This window comes from Pygoscelis adeliae, unplaced genomic scaffold (genome assembly GCF_000699105.1).
Source record: "Pygoscelis adeliae isolate BGI_AS28 unplaced genomic scaffold, ASM69910v1 Scaffold233, whole genome shotgun sequence".
Lineage (NCBI taxonomy): Eukaryota > Metazoa > Chordata > Aves > Sphenisciformes > Spheniscidae > Pygoscelis > Pygoscelis adeliae.
Window position 1 is genome coordinate 1,065,230 of NW_008824421.1, and position 8,638 is coordinate 1,073,867.

Sequence of the window (8,638 nt, forward strand, 5' to 3'; positions counted from 1 at the left end):
AGCAAATAGTCTGCCTGGTCTTGTGCTGTACTGAAGTACTACCCCATACCCAAATTTAGCATAAAACTATAGTATCACGGCTGGCAGGCACTCTGCTTCTGAATTCTGGTGCTGTTTTAGGAAAGGGATGTAGTTGCTAGCTTGCCTTTTTCTTCAGGGTAAGTGTAGAGAGTGCTTTCCTCCTTCCTGTAGTACTACTAAAAGTCTCTCCATTTAGCACGATACTTTTCAAATCAGTGTAAAGGTATTATGGTGCTTCTTTCTGAGATATGTTTTTCTCTGTTGAGTTCATATAGTGTTTCTTATCATTAGCCAAAAATTTTTATGTGTTTGTTTGAGATGTTTTCATCATTCTTGAGTAATGCAACCATAAATGAGTTATTCAGCTCACCTAGACCCATGAGAAGAAAGCCTTTGTTCCATGGCTCCATCATATATTTTTGTGCGTCATACACAATATGATGCTCATAAATAATTATGAAGGCTATTGATGCATTCTTCAGGAGGAAGGTTGGGGAAAAGCCAGATGCCTTCTAAAGCTTTTGAAGAGATGCATTCAAAAGTAAATAAAATTACTGTGTATGAATGACCATGGTATTAGTAATTGTGCTTCAATTTCATCTGGGTAATGAAAAATAATGTCCAGGCTGGTACCGGAATTGCTTCAGATAATCTCCTGGATTTGGACATTGAATACCGAGGACTGTCTTGGAGGTAAGTAAGTCTTCAGCCAAGGTGATGAGGAGATGTGTATCCTCTCCTGCAAAGAATATTACTCTCTTCCACATGTTTCGGGGCTTTCAGCTGTCAGAAAACTGAAAAAAAAGTTGTTTCTCAGGCTAGCATTTCTTGTGAAGCTGTATCAAGATCCATGATTTGTCATAAAGGTGGCTTCACAGAAAATGTTTTCAGCAATGGATTTTAAGCTAGCCTTTTGACTTCTCTCATGCTTTCATCTTTGGCTGCTTCTGACAATTTTTTTTTTGGTGGGATGGCAAGTTGGAAATCTACAAAATTGGAGAAAAATCACTGGAACAAACAAGTCAGAACTGGTTGCTTTTGGGACAACTTCTCAAAGTTTGCTATTTCTGAACTTTTTGTAGCACCATGGAAAACGGTTTGTTTAACTGGAGAACTTTTACCACGTGCAGCACAGTCGTAAAAGACTAAATTTTTTTGGTGTGACAATGTAGCTTGGTTGATATTGACTGAAGCAGTTGTGTGCTGTCCTAACCCCTCTCCATAAGCCGGAGTGTGGCCTCAGTGTGTCCCCAGTGTGTCCCACCAACTGAAAAGCTGGAGAGAACATACCCCTGTGCAGGAAGCAGGAGAAGAGACTGAGACAACGCTGCTGCAGCTCTCTTGTCACCCAGGGCTGGCTGGCTGCAACACCCTAAGGTGCTGCCTTAGGGTGGCTTCATGAGGCTGGAACTGGCCTCAGAGTCGACCTTCTAATCTGCAGTACTTTAGGGCTCAATCATTCGAGTATGTAGCTGTCTCAGACATTTTTCTGCCATTTCATAGTGATTGACTATACCCCCATACAGCTGCAAGATCATTAAATCCTTCTGGCAAGCATCTTTACCACTGAAACCTCAACCATTCTCCCCAATAGCACTTCCACTCCTGTCCTCTCTATGTAATCTGATAGACTGATAGTTACTGAATTGATCGCCCTTTGCTTTTTGTCATGATGTGTGGTAGGTTTTCACTTTGCTTATTGTCTGTGTCCAGCTAAGAGATGAGTGGGATTTCTCTTTCTCATTTTAGTATTGGAGGAGATGCGTCATTAGAGAACGTGACAACGTTACCTAGTAAGTAAATGCTTTGCTAGATCTAATTGGAAAGATTGAAGAGAGGGAATGGGCTGATTTCTGATATGTTTACGGAGAGCTCTTAAGTATCTCAAAGCTGTTTTAGAGTAATTAACAAGAACTACCTTTCAAAGAAACAATATCCTAGGACTAATGAATAAAAAGCTGGCTTCATCAGTGAAGCTGAGAAGCAGCTAGAAATTCCCTTCCTTTGTTTTTCCTCTCCCTTCTCAACTGCTTGGTGAGTGTTATTTGAATTTCTAAATAAGTTTGCTATGTCCATGCTTGTGATGCAATTAACATTTGCTTTTAATAAATACTCCACCACAGCTTTTTCCAAAAAGAGATGTTTGCATAGAATTAGACCTCTTTGGTAAATAAAGCTGACTACTCATACGTGTAACCTGAAGGGAATAATTTTAACTTTCTCTTCACTGAAACATGCAACTTCCCATAGCTAGGTCTATTGTTAAGGTAAAGCCGCTGGAGTTTCAGTGTGGATCAGCTGTAATAATAAACTTCCATTTGAAGAGGGCCAGTAAACTGTCCCCTGTGTGTCGCCCATTTATTATAAGCAGAATGTAACAAGAATATAATTAGAATAAGCAATTAGTTGATTCACTGGCTGTTATTACATTTGACAAAGCCTTCATTACAATGTGGTTAAATTCAGTCTTTGAGATTAAGGTAGCTTTTATAGTTCACAATGTGACCATTTTCACTATCAGCTGTGAATTACTCTGTCAATTTCCTTTTGGAAACTACTATGGACATAATGGAGGACGTGGTGGGATTTCATCAGAACCATGCATCTGAGGCTTTCTTCTTCATATTTGTCAGTAGCATGAGATTTTGCACAGCTGTGAACTAGACCCAGATCCTCTAGCTGAAAACGAGCTCCTGCTGGGCTGAAGCCCCCATCAGGCTCGCTTCATAAAGTCGCCATCATATGACTGAGGATTTTACTTTAGGCTTTAACCACTACAACATGAGAGAGAACTGCACACAGTAGTCCTCAATTCCACTCATCTTACCCGGTGGTGACAGTGCAGGGCACAGCAAGCACGTTGCTGTCTGAGTTGCTGCCAGCTGGTGGTCCCTCTCGCCACTGGTTGGTGGATGTAACTAGTTGAGTGGAGGCTGCAGCAGCTGTGCTGTGCTGCCAGAGAGCAAAACTGTGGCAGCGCTGCTGTGTGCTAGTCCCTGTAGGCAGGGAGCAGACGTAGGCATTTTCTCTTTGTCGCCATCTTTCTTTTTCAGACATCTTTCAAGAGTTCAATGTTACGATCATGGGCTATTCGACCGGCACCGGGAGTGAGAATGATTCAAATGCATTCCTTAACCAGGCAGTTCCTGGAGCACAGGCTGAGTACGTAGCCTTCTGTTTTACATTTGCAGGTGATGCATGCTTCATCTAATTCCCTTTCAACTGTCTCATGTGCTGTCACAACTTGCTCTGAACAGCAAGCAAAACCAGTCTAGTTAGAGTTGAAAATTGGCTCAAAACCTCTTAAATGTATGGGCTTATTTCATAGCTGCACTTTCAAATGAAGCCAACAGTCCGGGTTATGAAATCCACAAACAAGAAACTGGCAGAAACTGTTGGGTGGTGGTGGTGGTTTCTACTCTTCCTCTTCAACATCTATTCATTTATCTGTTTATCTGTCAATAAATTTCTGAGAGCGTGGATGTTTTCAGAAAATGAGCATGTAGTGAATTGGTAAAGAGATACTAGGAGAACAACTAGATGAAATCTTCCATAATTCTGGCCTCAGGCTTCTGGATAAGCAAGGAAGAGTGGTCAAGAGAGAGGGGAAAAAACCAGCCACAGTCTGGAATCTGAAGAAAGGAGAATTGCTGATGGTCATATATGGGTTTTGGTGCATTGCGGACCTAGGGATTTTAACATCTTGCAGTCATCTGAATTTGGCTCTTTGCTTTTAGTCACACCTGGGAGGCTGCATGAGTTGAGCTTTTCTATACTGCTTATCCTAGATATCCCTGGCTTCTTATTGAAAGAGTCAGTGCTGTTTAATTAACAAAACAGATGGCTGCTGGAATTCAGTCATAGTTTGTGCACAGGTTCTGGCAGACCATGCCAGTTGATATTACCCAGACCTTAATTTCTTTGTTTAAAGAAAAATTCCTCTTAGTTCCCAAAGAGGTCTTGGAAGTGAAGTTCAGAAGCTAAGTGAGGTGTTTGAGTTTGCTGTATTTAGGCAAAGATAGTTAGGATTTATCAGGTATTTTTATTGCTCTCCTATGGGCCTTGAGTAACTTCTGACTCATACTAGTGATCTCAGTAAATACTTGGATTTCCTGACAGAAATAGTCTGCTAGGTGCCCTGATAGATCCTACAGCCCCCCATACCTGAGAGAAGGGATTTTGTTTCCTAGTGATGACTGAATGTACCTGTGTATGTCAGTGAAACGTGCAAGGATTATGGCTCTGATTCAGGCATTAATGAGAATTTATTAACATACGTCTATATGCAGCATATATCCAGATTAGCTTCAGCTTTTGCTTGTTATAGGAAAGAATGAGATAGGTGCCTGCCTTGTATTTTATATCAGTTAAATCCTAAACAGGCTTTTTGGAGTGGTGAGAGGACTTGAAACAGGATACACAACCTCTTAAGTCACCAATATGACTTAAAGCAGTTTGTATCAGTAGCAACCAAGGCATTACTATTAAATTGTTATTTTTTAGTTGTTTGAAATGAGTTGATGGATGTTAGTCTAATGAAAAATTGTCTACTTCATCTATACCAATTAGTCTTCTCTCTTCCCATGCAAGCAGCTGGGCTGGATAAATGTGATAAAGTGGAGCTATCTGAGTTCTGCAACCATGTTTTGTAAACATTCAGCAAGGAGATGCAGACAACAATTGTCCCAGACTTCTGCTAGTCTTCTGTTGTTTCTCTGTCTCATAACTCTCTGTAGAAAGGTGTGCAAAAGTAAAGTCCTGTAAACTACTACACTAATATCCCTGAACTTTGAGATACTTCTTTGGGGGTTCGGTTCTGTCACATTGTGGCTCTTGATGCATCTGAGAAGATGAATGCATCCTAGTTGAGTACTGAAATATATTGCAACATAAGGAAATGTTTCTCCTGCTTTTAGGTATTTGGCCCTGGAATGATGAGGCCATCCAGCATTTATTCTTCATCAGCCAAAAATATCCATTTTCCTATGATTCAGAGGGCAAAAAGAGTCCACCAGCTAATGCTGGTATTTCAGAATTGTTACCTGGCCTGTCTCATTTTTGGGTGCTAATCTGGAAACTGCTTTCCAGAGGTGCTGGGACCTTTCTGAAATCAGGTAGTTCTGCACCCTTACCAGCTTTTGGAAACCAGGTGTAAGGGTTTCTTGAAATGAAATCAGTGGCTGCTTTGAAGAGCTCTTTAGTGAACTTGATGGCAATGTAGCAATGCAGGTCTCATTCAGCAAAATGTTCCTAAGCCTATCTGCATTCATTGCCAAAGTGCTTATGTACATGCTGGAGTTAAGGATAGACCTGAAGCATGTTGCTGAAGCAGAGCCTGGCTGATATCTCTGATTTCACGTGGAAAAAAAAGGAGGTTAAGGATTTAAGACTGAGAAAAAAGAACAGATGACAGGAACTGTGAATGTCTGTATTTCCCATTAGAAAACTGTTTCTGTTGATTAAGATCTAAATTTGGTGGAAACTGCAGTTCAAGGCCGGGTGATTGCGGGCACTGCTTCATTCAAGATGTTGTTAGATCTTACTGGCTGCGTTGGCTCAGGATGCATCAGCACTTCAGTGACTGCATGAGAAATCAAAGGTGTTGCAGACTGTCAGCTCAATAAGTGGTGTTTTCCTCAGGTCAATATTGAAGTCGATGCCCTAGATTAGGGGGTTCCACAGTAAGAACAGAAAGAAATTGTGACCACTTGTGGCTTGTGATAGCTTTGGGATATGAATAAGTAGGTTATGACATTGGACAAGGGTAACGGTGAACAGAACTATTGCATGCATACAGTGTCTGTGTCACAAGTAGATGTACGACAGGGCTCATTCCCCAGTAAATACTCTTATCTTAGTGTTAGGTCAGTATTCAGTTGGAGGAGGGTGGTGAGAGGTATCTCCTGTTCCTACAGTAAACACAGCGTTGCAAAGGAGAGCTAAGCTCTGGTTGCCATACAAAACAAGTGCAATGCTTATTAATGTCAGCTGATATGCTTCCAGAAATGATAGACAGTCAGTGAAGTGTTTCTAACAAGAGCCTGGAGGGAGATGCAGCTCATACCATACTACAGAGCTGCCTGGAAGGCCAAAGCTTTCCAACCACATTCTCTTTCCTGTGCATATTTGAGGATCAACGTGTCAGGGCAGTCAAACAAGGTTGAAGTGTTCAGCCTAGGTAACTCAACATTCATGGCATGTATATATATGTTTGTATGTGTATATATACAAAAAAGAGAGAGTGAGTGCTCACCTGGCTATTGGAAAACAGTGAGGCTGTCATCTTAACTTGTCTGAGTAATCTTGAAAGTTTCTTGGGTTTTTAATTACCCTGGAAAGGTAGTGTGCACAGAGCTGTTTTACATAATGGAAAATTAAGTATTGACTCTGGCTGCAGGCTAAGAAATGGGGGAGGTGTATGCAGCAAACTCTGAAACATTTCAGCTTTGCAGGGGGGTGACCTGTGGTTTATGCACAAATGTTGCTCAAGAGGTCAGTTAAATATTGGGACTTGGGATTCCCTTGTTGTTTTAGTCCACGAGGAATAGATTGATAGCAGCCTAGTTCTAAACAGGCTGTCTGCTTACAAACATGTTGCTGCAGCTTTTCAGCTGTTTTAGGTGCTAAGCACTGTAATAGAAGCTAAACTTATGGTTCTAGATTAATTACTGAACTTGAGTAAAACCAGTATTCAAGTCCAATTTGATGTTGACTTTCCGCAAAGATGTGAAAGTGTAATTTGATCACGGCAACATGAGGATTGTACTGTCTCATCACCCAACCCTTCTGATATTTGACAACTTGATTTAAAGTGTCTGAAGAGCGTTTATGTTAGGTGTTTCTTTCACTCACTAGTTGTCCTTCTTCACAGGCACTTACCAGCCCAAGCAAGAAATCTCCTGAGACTAATGAAAACTGATCCTGTAAGTTGCCTGGGATTCCTTTAATCTTACAGCATGAAAAGAAACAGGTGTTGCATCACATGATAGGTCCACCTGCAACAATACCATGTGCATATCACAAAGTCAAAGTAATTCAGGCTCGTTATTTTCTTCTTTGTTGTGCAGAGAATTGACTTCAGTGCTGACTGGAAGCTCATAACAGTGCATATTGGAGGCAACGATCTGTGCAACTATTGCAAAGACCCTGTGAGTAGTAGAACCGGTTAACTGAAACTGTAGTGGGACTGTGATGTCAGTGTAGAAACACGTCAAGGGAAATCCATGAATCCTTAGAGCCTTCACAGAAATAGCATGGGTTATATATGCTGCTGTATGTTTTGATGGTGGTTGTTGCTGACAGTGCCCTGATATAAAAATGGTTACCAGCAACAGAGTATGGTTGTGTTCTCGCTGGCTTACTCCAGGGTAAGAACCACTGTCTTTGCTACTGTCTTTTGACCATGAGCAAAAAATGGAAGGGAAGAAAAGCTTCACTCCTCTGATACGGTAACTGCTCTGCTGCTAGCATGGCCTCTTTAGACATCCGAGAGAGAATTATACTGCTTTGAACTACCACTAGCCCAATCCTACAGTTGTCATCAACCCATAACTCACACTGTAGGGAGGTGCTAGGAACAGGTGAGGTATGTATGAGGGAAGTTGCTGCAGTGCTCAATATCATTTGAATTTTATGCTTCTCTGGATTGTGGAGAAGCCTTCAGGGCTGCCATAAGGAGATCATGGGAGTTGAGTGGGTAGGTGGCAGGGAGAGGCCACCTTTCTCTGCCAGCTCTTACTTTCTTGCCTTTAATATGCTAACTTCTTGTGAGCGTTTTCAATTCTCCTGCAACCCCTTGTGCTTGAGAAATTTGCTGCTTCTGCAGGAGCCTCACTAGGCATCTTTGCTGCTGCTGCCAAGTTGTACAGCTTTGTTTATAGCTATGACCTTGACTAGCAATGATTTCACCTAATTTTATGAGAGCTTATCAGCTGGCTGTGAGCACGCCTATGGCTGCTTGGTTTAGGCTGTTCAGCATGCATTCAGATTGGGTTCCTTTCTGTGTCTTTACATGAAGGACCCAGTGGATTTGGGTTAAATATACTGCTACTCAACAAGGTTTAATCAAAATCCAAAATTTCACTGAGTCTTTCTACCTTTTAGATTAACTGATATGTTTAAAACCCCTGGTCTTTAGAAAGAAGCAAGAACATTCTACTGACCACAGTGTTGTATGGCAGAAAAAGAAGTGAATTATTGTGATTCTCCAGCCTCCCAACCAAAATGCCTTGTGTCTCCATTTAGCAGTAATCTCTTCTCTGTTTCTATCAGGATCACTACTCAGCTGTGAATTTCATCAGAAGGATTCAAGAAACTCTTGATATTCTGCACAAGCAGGCAAGTGCTGTGAAATTGTCCTGGCATTCTAGGTTGTACTGGTACATGACTGACTGGTGCTAGCTCTTCTATTTGTTTGGTTTTGGGTTTTTTTTTCCATTATGGTACCAAACATATTCCATTGACTTCTACAAAAGCATTTTCTTTTGTCTTGTCTATCTGACAAGATATTGTCTATCTATCTATCCATGGTGCTGGAAAAGAATCAAAAGCTGAGTTGAAGGAGTTTGGTGGGGTTTTTTGTTGCCTTTCTGCCCCCCCCCTCCCCTCCCATTTCTCC